General features: G+C 43.0%; 1 protein-coding gene across 1 annotated transcript in view; it reads right to left on the bottom strand.

Moving 5' to 3' along the window:
- LOC147709194 (uncharacterized) overlaps positions 1 to 15358 on the bottom strand; it is a 575919-nt gene that overhangs the window by 271042 nt on the left and 289519 nt on the right. The gene's annotated exons all lie outside the window — the stretch shown is intronic.

The raw sequence follows: 15358 nt of genomic DNA, 5'->3' as shown, positions 1-15358 counted from the left end.
GTGAGTGAGAGAACACCAGGGAGGACACTGGTGTGTAGGCACGCAGGATTGCGACTTGCCGAGCGAGCACTGACTGTGGTCTGTGTGTAATGGTAACTAATCAGAACTGCCCTAGTGTAGATTAGTCTGGGCCTAAGTTGCCGCAAGACTAACTGGTATGAGTGGGATATTGTAGAAAACCTATGCATGTATATTGCTAATTCCCCATCCTTAGGTACAAGGCATATATATATCCATTGTAAATACGTCCTAAGGAGGGAGGTGATTACGTTCCGGCTGGGTTGGAGGTGCTCTGAGGAGCTGATCCTATCTGGTCCGAGAATCCGGCCGTTACACCTGTGTACCAGAAATAGAAAATATTTTCTTGCAGAGGGATTGTTCAACATTATTATAAGTACGGATAAAAGTCAAGCTTTATGTTATAAAACATTTTAGAGACTGCTATTTAAATGTACAATAGCAAGCCAAATCACCACCTTAATAGAACTTGGACCTCCCAGCAAGTATGTTGTTCTATTCAGCGACTATACCAGCAAATGTAGACTTGGCTGATATGCATTAAAAGAGAAGGTGTCAGCACTGCTTACCAAGATCATGTAATAACAGATAAAGTTGTGAGATTATTATCAAATTTGTAGAAAGCAATGTGGATCAAGTAATAATGGTTACATCTTATTAGGATTTTAAAGACTACTATGCAAGGTAATTTTTGGATCTTATACTAAGATCCCTTTTTGGAAATAAAGTGCAGAACTATGCATTGAAATCACATTAAGTTACATGTATTGGCCAACTCACAATAAGCTACTACTTCCACTTAAAATCTGCAGTCATCTTCTCTCCATGTCTATCTAGCTCTCCTTTCACTCCTTTAGGCTCTCTTACTTTCTGTATTCTCTGCACATCTCACAATCTCTTATTCCCAGTGCCTATCTCAACCTTTTCCCCACGATCCCTTACTGTTTGCTGTTGCATCTATCTTCCTATTCCTGTCGTTCCTGCTTCCTCGCTTGCTTTTTTGTATTTACGCTCCTTTCTCTTAGCCTGTTTTCCTTTTTTAGAACCTATTCTCTCTATCTTCTCTTCTATCTTCTATGTACTTCCCAACATTTTATTCTCTCTCTAGCCCTTTCCTCGATTGACCATGTATGGGAAATTCAGCGTAATCTTTGTTGTGCATGGCCTTTAGCAGCAGTCACCTTTCTTTGACCATTGTTATTTTTGCTTTTCCCCAGTCCAAGAAGCCTACCATCCTGGGGGCCTCCTGAAACTCGAGAAGTCCCCTACCGTCATGGAACAAAACATTTGTGCATTCTTGTCTTCTTATCCCTGCAGCTTATTGGCAATTCTTCTTGGGCAGGACATCAGGCTGCATGGGTTTGGTGGTTTTTAACTGCTTTTGGGCAGACAATGACCCGTTAACCTTCACCACACTACCCTCAAAGTGCAGCGGAGTTCAACTTGTCATCCAAAGTACTGGAAAATAAAATGTTTCAGGTAAATACTCCAAAAACATTTTCTTTTAGAAAATCAAAGTAGGCACATGTGAGAAACGTTTCACCCATCCCGAGGTTGATGTTTTCTTTTGCTGTATTGTGAAGCATAATGTGTACACTGATATTACAGAGAAAAACTAAGGTGAAAGCAGACTGCTCTGATTGAATCTGTTGTGATCTCAAAATATCCCACCATAAATCATTTCTACAATTCTCTCAATAGCAATAGTGCCCCACTTGTGTGACTGAGCTATTGCCTGTGACAGGAAAAGCTTCCCAAGCATCCTAAGACATGAGGAAACATTAAGATTTTGCCTTGCAAATTGACCAATTCTGGTGATCTGGATAGTTGTGGTATTTAGGACAGGGCTTAGTCGGCACCCAGGGAACCTGCCAGACCCAGAAGTCTAGAGAGGTCAATTATAATAGAAATGCGTTTAGCCTCAGTTGCCATAACTATGGTTTCACCAATATTTGGTTAAAGGAGATGAATCCTCAAGGTGTTGAGTCTGGCAGGGCTCTCTAGATATTGTCTCATCAGTCCGTATTTCACAAGAGTTCAGTGTAAGCTGGAGCAATGTCCGTCAAATTTAGGTTGTACCTGACTTGGGAGAACTCTGTCCAGCACAAGAGGCTAATCAAATCACCATGCCATATTGGAATCTAGAGTTTTCTCATTGGACATTGCTTCTGAATGGCTGGTAGGTTTGGTAGTGATAATCACTTATGTATCAGGAATAAGAAAGAAAGTTGCTGACTTAAGAACAACATGACTCAATGTCCTGTACAAAAAATCGTTTTACCCATCATTGACATAACATATTGTAGTAAAGAGGAGGCGCGGTAGATAGTTAAGTTACTTTAATTAGTTAAGCATAACACATAGATGCCGTCAGCTTATCAACAAGGGGCTCAGCTGCTATCTCAACATTCGATAGCGAGCGCCTGAGCTGTCAGTGTGGACCATACCAATGTGCGTGAAAAGGGAGGGGGGCTGGGAAAGGAAAGGGACATTCCAAGTCACAACATATCATCCTCCCTAGGGAAAGAGGAGAAGGGGGGAGGAAAAAATAAGAACTGGGAAGGCCGGGGTGGAGGTAGGAAGGGGAGCACCCCACCCGCAATAATGGCCCAAGGTCTTTCGCAGAAGACCCTCAGAAACACAATACTTTGTATTAACTTAGCAGATCACGATCTCATTATGTATTGTTTGTGCCAGTGGGGAGGGATCCTAGGTCTTTCACTCTTCCTGTGTTGTCTGTCCCCACCATTGATGTCTCCACCCTCCATTCCTCTTGAGCCTGACCTAGCTTCTTCCCCCTCTGTGGGCACCACCCGATCATGACTCCATAATCTTCCATCCTCCATGACCACTGTGTTCTTCTTTGGCATTCTGATGGTACTGGGGGCATAAAACTTTTCACCACCTTTTCTTAGTCTTTCCGGTTTCCTGACGTAGACATTTTGTCCTTGCTGGAACTCTCTCTCCTTGACTCCCCACTTCCTGTCGTACCATTCCTTGTATTTCCTTTGATTGGTTTCGATCCTCCTCTTGATCTCTTTGGGGTCGGTTTCTTCTATTTGCTTTCTTCCCATCCAATTAGGGGTCAGCTTTGTTCCAGCTTTCCTTCCTCTCAGTAACTCGAAAGGAGTGCATCCTGTAGTTGATTTCGGCGTGGTGTGGTATGCCCACAGCATGTCTCTTATTGCTTCCTCGATGTTTTCCCCAGCCTGATTGGCCAGCTGCATGCACTCTTTCACCATGCGGTTTACTCTTTCCACCTTGGCATTTGCCTTGGGGCAATACAGTGGCGTGCGGATATGGGCTATGGAGAAGTCTCTCAGAAACTCCTTCATCTCTTCAGAGATCAGCTGCACCCCATTATCCGTTACCAGTGTCAACGGGATGCCTTCTCTCGAGAACACCTCCTTCATGAACTCAATGATCGACCTTGTGTTCACATTGTGGACCATCTTGCATGTTATCCAGCTAGAATAGTAATCCACCAGAACTAGTAGGTACCAATCCTGGGACCCTTTGCCATGGATGGGCCCGGCTATGTCGAAGCCTAACTTGTCCCAGGGAATCTCTGGAACTTCCACCGGTGACAATGATGCTCGTCTAGTGACTTTTGACTTGTCACTCAGGCTGCATGCGTAGCAACCCGCACTTTGTCTTCCATCTCACTGTCCATTGCTGGAAACCAGTAGTCCATACGTAGTCTAGCTTTGCTCAAACTGCGGCCCAGATGACCTTCGTGCGCTAGATCCACGATCTGGTTCCTTAAAGCCTCCGGTGGGACGAGCTTCCCGGACTTGAGTATGAAATTTCCTTCAACTGATAGATCTTCCCGCACATTCCAATATGGTTGGATGTCGTCCTCCATGTCCTTACACTTCTTTGGCCATCCTGTGAGGATGTGTTTCTTCACCTTCTTCATAACTTCATCTTGTTCCATCTGGGTCACCCAAGCATTTTTTTCCACTGCTGCTAGACTCACCTCCAGGATGGAGTCACCACTCAACTCTTCGTCCTCCTCTCCTTCTGCTGGTGCTCTCGATAGAAAATCTGCAACCCTATTCTGTTGCCCTGGAATATAAGTCACTTTGAAATTAAATGCTTGTAGTCCCACAGCCCATTTGGCTATGCGGGGTGTCATGCTTTCCATGTCTTTTTTGGTGAAGAGTGAGACCAGGGGTTTGTGGTCAGTCTGTACCTCAAACGGAATACCCCATATGAAAAACTTGTAGTGACGGATAGCCTAATATACCGCCAGTGCCTCTTTCTCTATGGTCGAATAGTTTGCTTCTGATGAAGTGAGGGTTCTTGATGCAAAGGCCACAACTTTGACTTTACTTCCCTCTCTTTGCGCTAATGTCGCCCCGATGCCTCTGTTGCTGGCGTCTGTCGATATGATGGTGGCTCCATTAGGGTCGAATTTTCCAATGAACGGGGCTTCAAAGATTGCCTTCTTTATGCTCTTCATGGACATCTCTTGTTCCTTCCCCCATGCAAAAACACTATCTTTCTTAATCAATTCTCTTAGAGGCTGCGACACCATGGCAAAGTCCTTGATAAATTTAGCCATGTACTCAGCAAGCCCTAACAACGATAGTATGTCCTCCTTGCTTTTGGGTGTGGGGGCGTCTCTCACTGCTCTGACTAAGTTGTACTTAGGCTTGATGCCTTCCTCCGATAAGGTGTGTCCAAGGTAGTCCACCGAGCTTACTCCTAGCTTGCACTTGCTTGGTTTAGGGGTGAACCCTACTTCTTTCAGCTTCTCTAACACCTTCCTTGCCATATCATTGTGTTCTTCATCGCTAATTCCATAGATCAGTATGTCATCTTGGAAACAGATGGTCTTCTTGCAGTCTTTCAGCACATGTTGCATGACTCTTTGGAAGACTGCGGCCGCGGACGCCAAGCCAAATGGCATTCGCTGAAACTTGAAGTTGCCAAAAGGAGTGGTGAAGGCTGTTAGAATTTGCGAATCAGGATGTAGCTTGATTTGGTAATATGCAGAGGATAGGTCTAATACACTAAAATACTTGGCCCCCCGGATCGTGCTCAACATTTCACTGATACGGGGAAGAGGAAACCTGTCCACCAGGATGTTTGCATTTAGATCCCTCAGGTCCACACAGAGTCTTATGCGGTTTCCTCCATCTTTCGCCGTGATCACGATCGGGGCCAGCCATGCTGAACTCTCAATTTCGGTGATAACTCCTTGACTGACCAACCTTTGAAGTTCTTGCTGAAGGGGTTCTCTCATGCGCAACGGTATTGATCTGGTTTTGTGCACTACGGGTACTGCCTCCTCCTTAAGAATAATCTTGTGCATATAGTTTTTAAATACACCTAGCCTTTCGCTAAATACCTCCTTAAACTCTTCCGTGAGGTCCCCTGCTATGCCTACCGGATTGATAAGTAACACCTGCTCTTTGTTATTCGGATTTCATACCCAACTCCTTCTGGTGTTTCCAGCCCAATAGGGTCGAGCCACTGGTGGACACGTACACTTTCCCCACCGTGTGCCTGTCTTTAAATGAGATTCTCATTGTTACCATACCCTCTAAGGGGATTCTTCCCTTGTTGTACCCCTTGGGACTGATATCTGCTTGCATCATTTTAATGGGATGGTTTGCAAATTTGTCTTCAAATACACTTTTGTCTACCAACGTATAGGGTGAACATGAATCAGCATACATACTGAACTTTACACCATCAAGTAAAACATCACATTTGGGATAGATGTCATCATTGTTTTCATCCTCTTCCTCTACTTGGAAGATATCAGATTTCTCCCCCTCCTCTTCCTGAGGTGATTCCTCAATTGCATGTACAGCTTTACTGGGTGCCTTACACACTTTTGAATAGTGCCCCCACCTGTTACACTTTCTGCATTGTACATTTCTCGCTGGGCACTTCCAGTTGTTGGCCAAGTGATTGGGACTACCACACTTATAACACACCATAGTACCGGTCTTACTGCGAACCATCTCTTTACTCTTGTCCCCTACTTTACAAATGGTTTCTCCCTCCGTGTGGATCTTGTTTTCTGCCCTCTCTTTGTTTGTCCCCTCCTGCGGTTTCATTTCCCTCATACACCTTGCGGTGTGTTCTAGGCCCTTAGCTATATTAATGGCTTCCTCTAAGTTAGGGTTCTTAGTGAGTAATTCCTCTTGTGTTTTAGTATCATTGGTACATCTCACGAGTTGGTCTCCAATCAACGAGTCTGTGAGTTGCCCAAATTAACATGTGGCTGATAATCCTCTCAACACTGCTATGTACGCACTCACCCTCTCCTCCTTCTTCTGTACCCTCTTAAAAAACTTATGTCTTTCCATCACCACATTTATTTTTTCTTTAAAGTGTGACTCTAACTCCCTCAAAGTGCTCTCGTAGACATTGATACCCTCCACTACTTCCTCTTGATCATCCTCCACCAACCTCTCTGTAATGTCTTCATAAATTTTCCTACCATGTGTGCCTAAATTGTGGAGTAGTATGTGCTGTTTCCTTATGTTTGAATAATTACTACCTCCTATGGCAATAAGATACGACTTAAATATGCCTTCCCACCTCCTCCAGGGAATAACTGGTTCCCCTAATTCATTCAGAAAAGGTGGAGGCTGACTCATACCTGCACCAGCCATTGCCATGAACTACCTTAGATTTCTCAATACACCCTTTGAGAATGAGCAGGTAAAGAGAGAGTTGGTGAAACTGAAGGAGATGTGCTCAGGGGAAAACTTCCTCTGCGAACAGTCCCGTAAAATTACAATCTTCCCCCCAACAAAACACAGTCTCCCACATCAAGATATATTTTACCACACAACTGAAAGTATTTACCCTTTCCAAAAGTCCCCTTTCTTTTTCTATAGTTTGTAGACCTAGAAACCAATGGAGGAGCAAGACTCCTCCCCAGTTGGCAGGAACTTTCTGTGGTGGAGTGTCTCTCGAAGTAGTTCCTGTCAGGATGAAGCTGCCTTTGAAGAGGGTGAGTCTAAGCCCTTTGCTGTGTTAAATACGTTGTGCTTGCTCTCAAAATTCCTTATAGACCAGTTTTTACTTTGTTCCTGACCGAGAATTAATTAGCTTGGGTTTTGGGAAGGTGCGTCATGAAAACCGCTCTTTCTTTACTCTGCTTGCAGTCGCGCCTGCCCTGCGCTGCTCTGTAAACAAAGCTGACGTGGCTTCCAAATGAGCGCCGGCACCTGATCTATGCGCCGTGTGGTGACAGAAAACACAGCGCGGGTGTTAAACATCGGCTGCCAGTTCATTCATCCGTTTCATGCTCGCCTCGTTCTAACGCCTTAAAGCGCCGCCTCAGATAGTAATCTTCTTTCCACGTCGCTGCACTAATTAACATCAACGCAACCCCTGTGCCCGACCTGACACACGAGTAAACCTCCTTCCCCTCAGTTGTTTCCTTCACGCTACTTGCTAACTAGGACACGCTGACGCTCAATTCAAATATTAGCTCTGAAAGTTCTTTATAATATACAATTCATTTAGGCCGCCAGCGCTTAAACCACAGCAGCAGTATCACTTAGCTCCCATCAGTTGATCACCATAGACTCCGATGATTTTTCTTTTGATAAGCAAATATTTCACTCCAGGGGAACGGCATCCACTGTCCCTGGCACAGTCTCCTCACCTCGTTGCCATCAAATGTAGTAAAGAGGAGGCGGTGTAGATAGTTAAGTTACTTTAATTAGTTAAGCATAACACATAGATGCCGTCAGCTTATCCACAAGGGGCTCAGCTGCTATCTCAACATTCGATAGCGAGCGCCTGAGCTGTCAGTGTGGACCATACCAATGCGCGTGAAAAGGAAGGGGGTCCGGGAAAGGAAAGGGACATTCCAAGTTACAACACATATGTGAAAGGTGAAAAGGGAGTTCAGCTAATGCCCATTGTATTCTTGGCCTCCCAGCTGTGATTGTGAACTACTGTTGGTACCACCTTTTATGCCAGCTCCTCAGACGCAACACTGTGGCATCTCTCAGGGGCCAATTATATACCCGCTGTAATTCAATATCTGCCAAAGTCCTGCACCAAACCTGATTAAATCTTTTAACCCCAGCTTTTGCAGCTATGTGTATCACACCCAAATCATTGTCAAAATGGATGGTCTGGAAGACTTCTGCAATTTAAAACTTAATGACTGACCTTTAGGTCATAACAACTATCTAAAGTAAAATACAGAGCTCCTGACCTGCGCACAATGACAGAAATTACAGCCTGTCGCCATCTCGCTTAGGGAAAATCAGATCCCTCGAACAATATCAAGAGACGTCAGAAACCTAGTCGTAACCATGGATCTATACCTATACTTGATACCACATGTTAACAATGTAAAACAGATTGCCTTCTACACAATGAAAACACTATGTTGCACCCTTCCATACTTTGGATACAAACAGATACTGCAAGCCATTTGCACACATGCAATCTCCAAGCTTGACGGCCAATACCTTGGTGCACCCACATTCATCATGCACAAAATACAACTCATCCAAAATGCTGCTACAAGACTTCTTCTCCACTTTCACACAAGAGAACATATCACTGCAGTCTTGCACTCACTCCACTGGTTACAGATAGCAAGAAGGGCAACGTTGAAAGAACTTTGCATTGTTCACAGTGCCTCTAAGAAAAAAGTACCCCTATCCCTACAAGCTAAATTCAAACAGTACTAACATAAAAGGGAACTGCTCTCCAGGCTTGCACCACTTATCATCATACCACCGTACCATACGAAATCTACCGGAGGCAATGCTTTCTTAATACAAGCCACTAATCTCTGGAATTCACTACCAGTCAGCATTAGGAGCATCTAGAAGACTTTACACGTGGATAAAACACAGTTGAAAGCTTGGCTATATCCAAAATAACTACACCAGGATAGATAGTCACACCCTCAAACTCAATCTTTAGCTTACAATCCACAGATTGGAAACAACACAACTAGCAAACTAATTCAATAGGCAGGTAAGGAGGAGAGCTTACCTATGGTTCTGCGGGGTATTATAAAGTTATATAATTGTATACATATTATTTCTGGCCCACATTAATAATAAATCTATAACACCCAGCAATCGGAATCCAACTGTAACTTATAACTCTTACATTCTCCTACGCATATCTGCTACAAGGGTTGACCATCATCAGTACTGTGCAGCCAAAAAATCACCCATCACTAAATGAACAGCAATGGAGTAACTGAATAGAACTGTCACACACTGGGGATCAGTTGGAGGACTTTAATGTAGTCCACCACTGCAGGTTCCAAATACTTGTAAACTGTGGCTGCTTCTTTGCATCTCATAATGAGACTCAGGTATGGGATGATAGTAACAATGCACATGCCAGCAGATCTCACCACTTCTCCCTCCCTCCAACCATGCCAGCCCTTGCCCACAACTAAACAAAAAATTTCTGACACACATAGGATAGTAAGCGCTATACAAATGCTGCACTACAATACCTCCCAATGTAAAACAATACAATAGAAAGCAACACAATATTTGTCTATTTTCCTTCTCCAAAATGTGTTTTAATCCAATTAAAACCTTTGTTTACGTCACATGCTTCATGTGCGCTTTATAACTGCTGGTATATGTTGAAATATTTGTACAGTTCATTTACAGGTTTTAATTTACTTCGGTTTGAGAAACAAATTGACATCCTATAGTCTATCTTTTTGCACTCCCGCTACAGAGAGCCACTGGAATTATGCGATTTGAGGCTGAAGCATATTTTACATATTTATGAATTTACCACATTTTCCACAATACCCACAATCAGCTGCAAAATCTGCAGATTTTCAAACAAAAATAATTTTGTTTATATTTCAGACAGATCGAAAGTTTCCGAAAATGCTGCCACACTTGTTGCAGGGCAGTGGAAAGTCCTTGGCAAATGTTGACTGGTCACCTTTCAGTTACCTATAGCTGTATTTGGATGTTGAGCTGGTGCTAATGAAGTGAAACATTTGCCCAGACAATGCTAACGTGTAAAAATAACAAATGATTAAGTAATACTATCATAAAATGTGCAGCGTTAAGCCACATAATTGAGTTTTCTAGCTACATAATTGAGTTAACCTTGCCACATAATTTCAGTGACCCTGCCATTCTCCCAGCAAAATGTTCTCATAGTTCACTTTAAAATCCTCTCACTTTGCAGTCTAAGAAAGAAAAGTAAACATCATCTCCACTTCAAAAGAATAATAAGCAATTTGTAAGAAGACATAACCTGATATTTAATCTGTCTTGTAACACACAGCAAATGTAACAAAATGTAAAGGCATTTTTACTGTGCATTCACCTGAACTCCAGTATGGTTATTTTGGGTGTATTGCAGCACCCCTACACCTTATATCATCTACTCCCACTGACTAGTTTTTTTTTTAGACAAACACTGTGCCAGATGCCTCAGTCATTTGGGGAGGGGCCCAAATGTGCTCCCCCATGGCTATGGCCCAAACTTGATGTCCAACCAGAGGTTTGCAGGCCAGAGAATCAATTGTTCAACAGAGATTTGTGAGCTTACCGCAATTCGTTTTCAAACAAAATCCTAAATTTACCAGAGAGAGAGAGCATGATAGCAGAGAAGTATGATCCCGTACAATGCGAAGTAACATTAAGTCATCCACATGCAGTATAGTGTAAACACTAATAAACTGAGGGTAGGAAATCTGAATTTTCTGTGTGGTCACAATTGATTATTTTCCTGTTGCTGGACCCTATGTTCTTTATAGCTTTAGACCTCTGTAGAAATTACTCCTGGTAGCCAGTAATAAAGTGCCTGTGCTCCTCTTTCACCATGGTAAAATTGGTAACTCCCTAATTGGCATATTTAACATACATTCATGTCACTTGGATATACTATAAAAATGTACCCAGGGCCTGTCACTAGTGGACAGCAGCACCTTTGCCATTCAATACATGGCAGTGCAATCATGGCTTAAAGCCTGTCATTGTAGCCTGACTGTAACAGTATAACAACTACAATTTGGAGTCTTAAAATATACCCTTTTGACTAGACAAAGCATCCCATTAAAATACTGATAAGTCACCCCTATGTCTGCCCTGTAGTGCACAAGTCAAGATATATGGCATTCAAAAGAAGGAAATGTAGAAATGTAATGTTAATATGACAGGGTGGCCCAGGTCCATGGTCAGGACATTTTCCCCACTACGGCCTTAGTATCCTTGGAATAGGCTACTTGCTTAGAGGAAGGTCCTTTTCAGTCCCCAGTTTTCCATTGAGGGCATCCTTGGCATTGAGCTCCCACTGGCGAGAGCAAAGCCAGAAGGGTGGCTGCCCAGGGTGGCCAAAAACACAAGTTTCTAGGTGACTTGTTCTGAAATGGATGGTACCGAGAACCAAATGTAGAGAAAGGGGTGGAGGTGGATGTCATCTTCAGAGGGAGGACCAGTCGTTCAGGGGCACAAGGCTGAACTTGATGAGGCCACTTCTGATCTGATGAACCCTAAAGGACATGGACAGAGTGTGTCACCCTTGGGGGAAGGGTTTGTGGTTCTCTAAGGAAGTCCTGGAATGCCAGGTACATGTGCAGTCTTAAGGGACAGACCTTGAGTTAAAGAGCAACCCCAAGTGGAATGAGCATGCCCAGACGTAGGTCCTGTGCTCTCCATGCCACTGGAGTCAAGCTATCCTGGCTGATGAGGAGTGAAACGCCAAAACCGGCCTTTGGATGCCTGTTTCAAGTCTAGGGAGACCTGGCCTGGCAGTTTAGGCTGAACTGATCCCATTGGGTGCAGGGTTGACTGATTTGCATATGGCCTAGTTCAAAATGGAACAGCATGGGGAGAAAATAAACAATTGATTTAGGCCCAGATCTCTGTACTGGGGTGAATGTATGACATTGTTCTGCATACTGTTCATCATTTGTTCTTTTTGCATTTGTCACCCCCAGTGAGATGGGTATGCCCAGACGTGGGTCCGGTGCTCTCCATGCCACTGCAGCCAAGCTATCCTGGCTGATGAGGGGTGAAACCCCAAAATAGCTCCTAGGATGCTTGTTACCATTCCATGGAGGACCTGGCCTGGTAGTTCAGGCTGGACTGTTCCCATTGGGCGCAGGGTCAAGATTGATTTGCATATGTCTGGGTCCAAACTGGAGTGGCATGGGGAGCAAGAAAACAATGGATTTTGGCCCAGATCTCTGTACTGGTGTGAATGTATGACATTGTTCTGCATTCTGTCCATCAATTGTTCTTTCTGCATATGTTACCCCAATCCTTATACATAGAAGAAATAATACTCTTAAAGCAGGTACGGACAAAATCCTTAGCCCGGAGACAATCACAAATACTTTGCTCCCTCCCTTGATCGTTGGACTACTCTCCCCCTACCTCATCTGCTTCCCAGGGAGCAGCTCAAATTTGGCTTTAATGTCCACCAATACCATGGACTCCTCTGTTCTCTTTCCACCCCTTGTCCTACCACCTCCATGAGTAGACCCTCTCTTAACCGTCATCCTCCTATCATGTCACCTATCTCTCTCTTCACCCCCTCTGATCTGGCTGGGCTATTAACTACTTCTTATCCCTGAAGGGGGCTGACTCGTCTTCTGTCCCTAGGCCATATGCCACTCACAGAGGCACTGACCACCTCTCTTGCCTGGAGAACAAACTTGCTGATATCAATCAAGACCTTCAGTTAGTCAAAACTAATCTTGAGAACCTTATTCATTCCACCTCAGAGCTCTAGGAAATCTTGAAACGCAACCTGACCCCTTGGGTTAACAGAACCCTGTGCACCAAACAACAGAACTCACCCCAATATGGATGGCCAAACTTCTCCTGGCATGGGACTTCATACATCAAAAACTCCGGACAAACTGGAAAACACAACCCCATCTCAATCCTATCTCCAGACCCCAAAGAGTTACAGACCACCTATCTGACTATGACATTCACTCCTTTCTGTTATCTTAAACCATTACTAATGGGGTTTCGTTATCCGCGCCAGTCTCTATCCAGACTATTTCAGCCAACCCTCTTAGAGAACCTAGTTTCAAATACAGACCCTTGAATGAACACAACCGACTACAAATCCCCATATACGAAATCTCATCCCAGATCTCTGCTTTTCAACTGCAGATAGGCAGTCGAACATGCAGCTGACATCGCGGTTCTCATTCTCGCGCAAGACCTCGACCTCCTAATACTAACTGACACTTGGCTGAGTGAGACTTCAAAATACCAAAATCAGAAGATAAAACATTTGACCAGAGCAAACCTTATTGCTGTATCCTACCTGCGTTGTACCCCAGTTAGCATCAAATTTCAGGATTAGGTCCCTCTCTAAAGCGACTATTGACTATAATTGACTCTTTATGTTTCTTGGCTTTAGTCCTTCTTAAATCTTTAAAAATTAATATCTCTGATTTCCCGTACTGTATTTTTTGGCCTTTTGGAGTCATTATGCTTATTAAAGTTTTCTAATTTAATTTGGGATTTTAATCGTGCTACATTTCACCTTTATTACTGTTTTGGTACTACATAAATACTATACACATTGGTCGAAGTTAAGCCTGTCTGCTCTGTGCCACAACAGCCAAGACATTGAGCTAAGGTTAATTTATCTTTGAGGGTCCAAAATAAAGTTTTGATAATCATTCGATTCCTGGTTATGCTTAAATGTTTATTGTGAGGTATGTAATGTAAAGAAATGTATTGCTGGGGAAAAGGGGCTAATTCACAGATTACTGAATATTTATGTAAGGTGATTCAAATAATTATAGGTCGATCATGGTTTTCAGATGCCTTCAATGTCCTTAAAGAGACTCTCATGGCTTTGATCAAGGTGGACGCAAAGTATGTGTGCATTAAAGAGTATTGTTGATCCCTATTTTGTTGGATATTGTTTCATAGTAAATGACGGAACACTTTTCTTAGCATAGTTCTGAGGGAACAATGTCAGTATTAGAGCATTAGAATATTGAAAACAATGGAGTGGCCTGGGCTTCTAATGGACAAATATTGTCAAAACCTTTATTGGGAGAGGACAAAGAGATTTAGGGAATGGCTAATAAGGATACTAGTTGTTTGTGAAGTAGCTTCAGTTAAGATGTGAGGTGATCAAAATATGAATTAGTGTTTTGTAAACCCCATAAACTGAAGTACATCAAACAAGGTCTGCCTAGTGTGAGGTAAGGCTCCTATTTAAGAGGATGTCTTTTCTAACCTGGTTGAGTGCCTGAACAAGACAATGTAGAACTAAATGTGAAATATAGGGTGCAAGAGAGGACTTGAAAATAGAAAAGGTGTCAGAGTCCAAGTTAGAGTCAGGTTCTCCAGAAAGAATATGAAGTATAACTTGTGCCTGACTATTTCAGTGGGACTAGATATGATATGGGGTTTATTGACGGAATGAAAATTTGCAGTCAATCTTCAAGAAAAGGACATTTTTGATTTGTTCACCAAAACATTGATGCTACTGGAACTGATAACCCTGCTGTGATGAATGACTGCCTGGAAAGAAAGCATTTAAACTGGAACCTGCAATAATGACATCTAGGTGAGGGATAGTACAATTTGTAGGGAGTGCCAAGTAGCCATTTATCAAGAGAGCAGAAGTTATTTGAAGAGAGGGGACAGAATGTGACGAATTATCACGTAGGTGGATTGATTTTCTACAAATTTTGGCTACATTCCGAACATTGATTCCTGACAAGAATTCTGAGCGTTGGTACAATCAAGTATCATATCACGGAAAAGTCATCTTTCCTCCAGGTTTTGGAAAGTCTAATTGCGTCCTCTAATGAGATTTATGCTTCATGGAAACATCTGAAGAATCAGCAGCTCTATAAAGAATATGGTGGGGAGACATGTTAGAATTGCGATAACTCGGGCATATCCTTCTTCAAACATTCTTCAAAAATACTGCTCTAGGAACTATTAGGTTCAGGAGTCTTATCTCCAGACCTTTGGGCCATACCTTGGGTCAATTGAGAACCATTGATCTGGCTGTTTAATTTTCTATTTATCTTCATTGCTGATATAATTGAACATGATTCTCCCAGCACACTACCACAAGGGATTTTTGAGTTCATATGGAAAGACTCTATATACCGGTTGGTATCAAATCCTTCCTGTGAAATACTGAGAAACATTTCAATTAAGTTTCCTGAAAGTCTGTGGCCAAATCTTCAACAATGCAGCCGCCTGCAAAATATATTGATAACGTGTTCCCATCATTTCCTCAGTGTTTCGAGCTAGCCATAAAACAATGTATTTTTGGTGACACATCACCGCGCAGTCATTTATTTATATTGGATGTTGGCTAATCAGCACATAACAAGCAGGAAAAATATCTTGCT

This window comes from Lissotriton vulgaris, chromosome 6, assembly GCF_964263255.1.
Source record: "Lissotriton vulgaris chromosome 6, aLisVul1.2, whole genome shotgun sequence".
NCBI lineage: Eukaryota > Metazoa > Chordata > Amphibia > Caudata > Salamandridae > Lissotriton > Lissotriton vulgaris.
The sequence above is the reverse complement of the archived record's forward strand: the minus strand, read 5'-3'. Positions and strand labels throughout refer to the sequence as shown.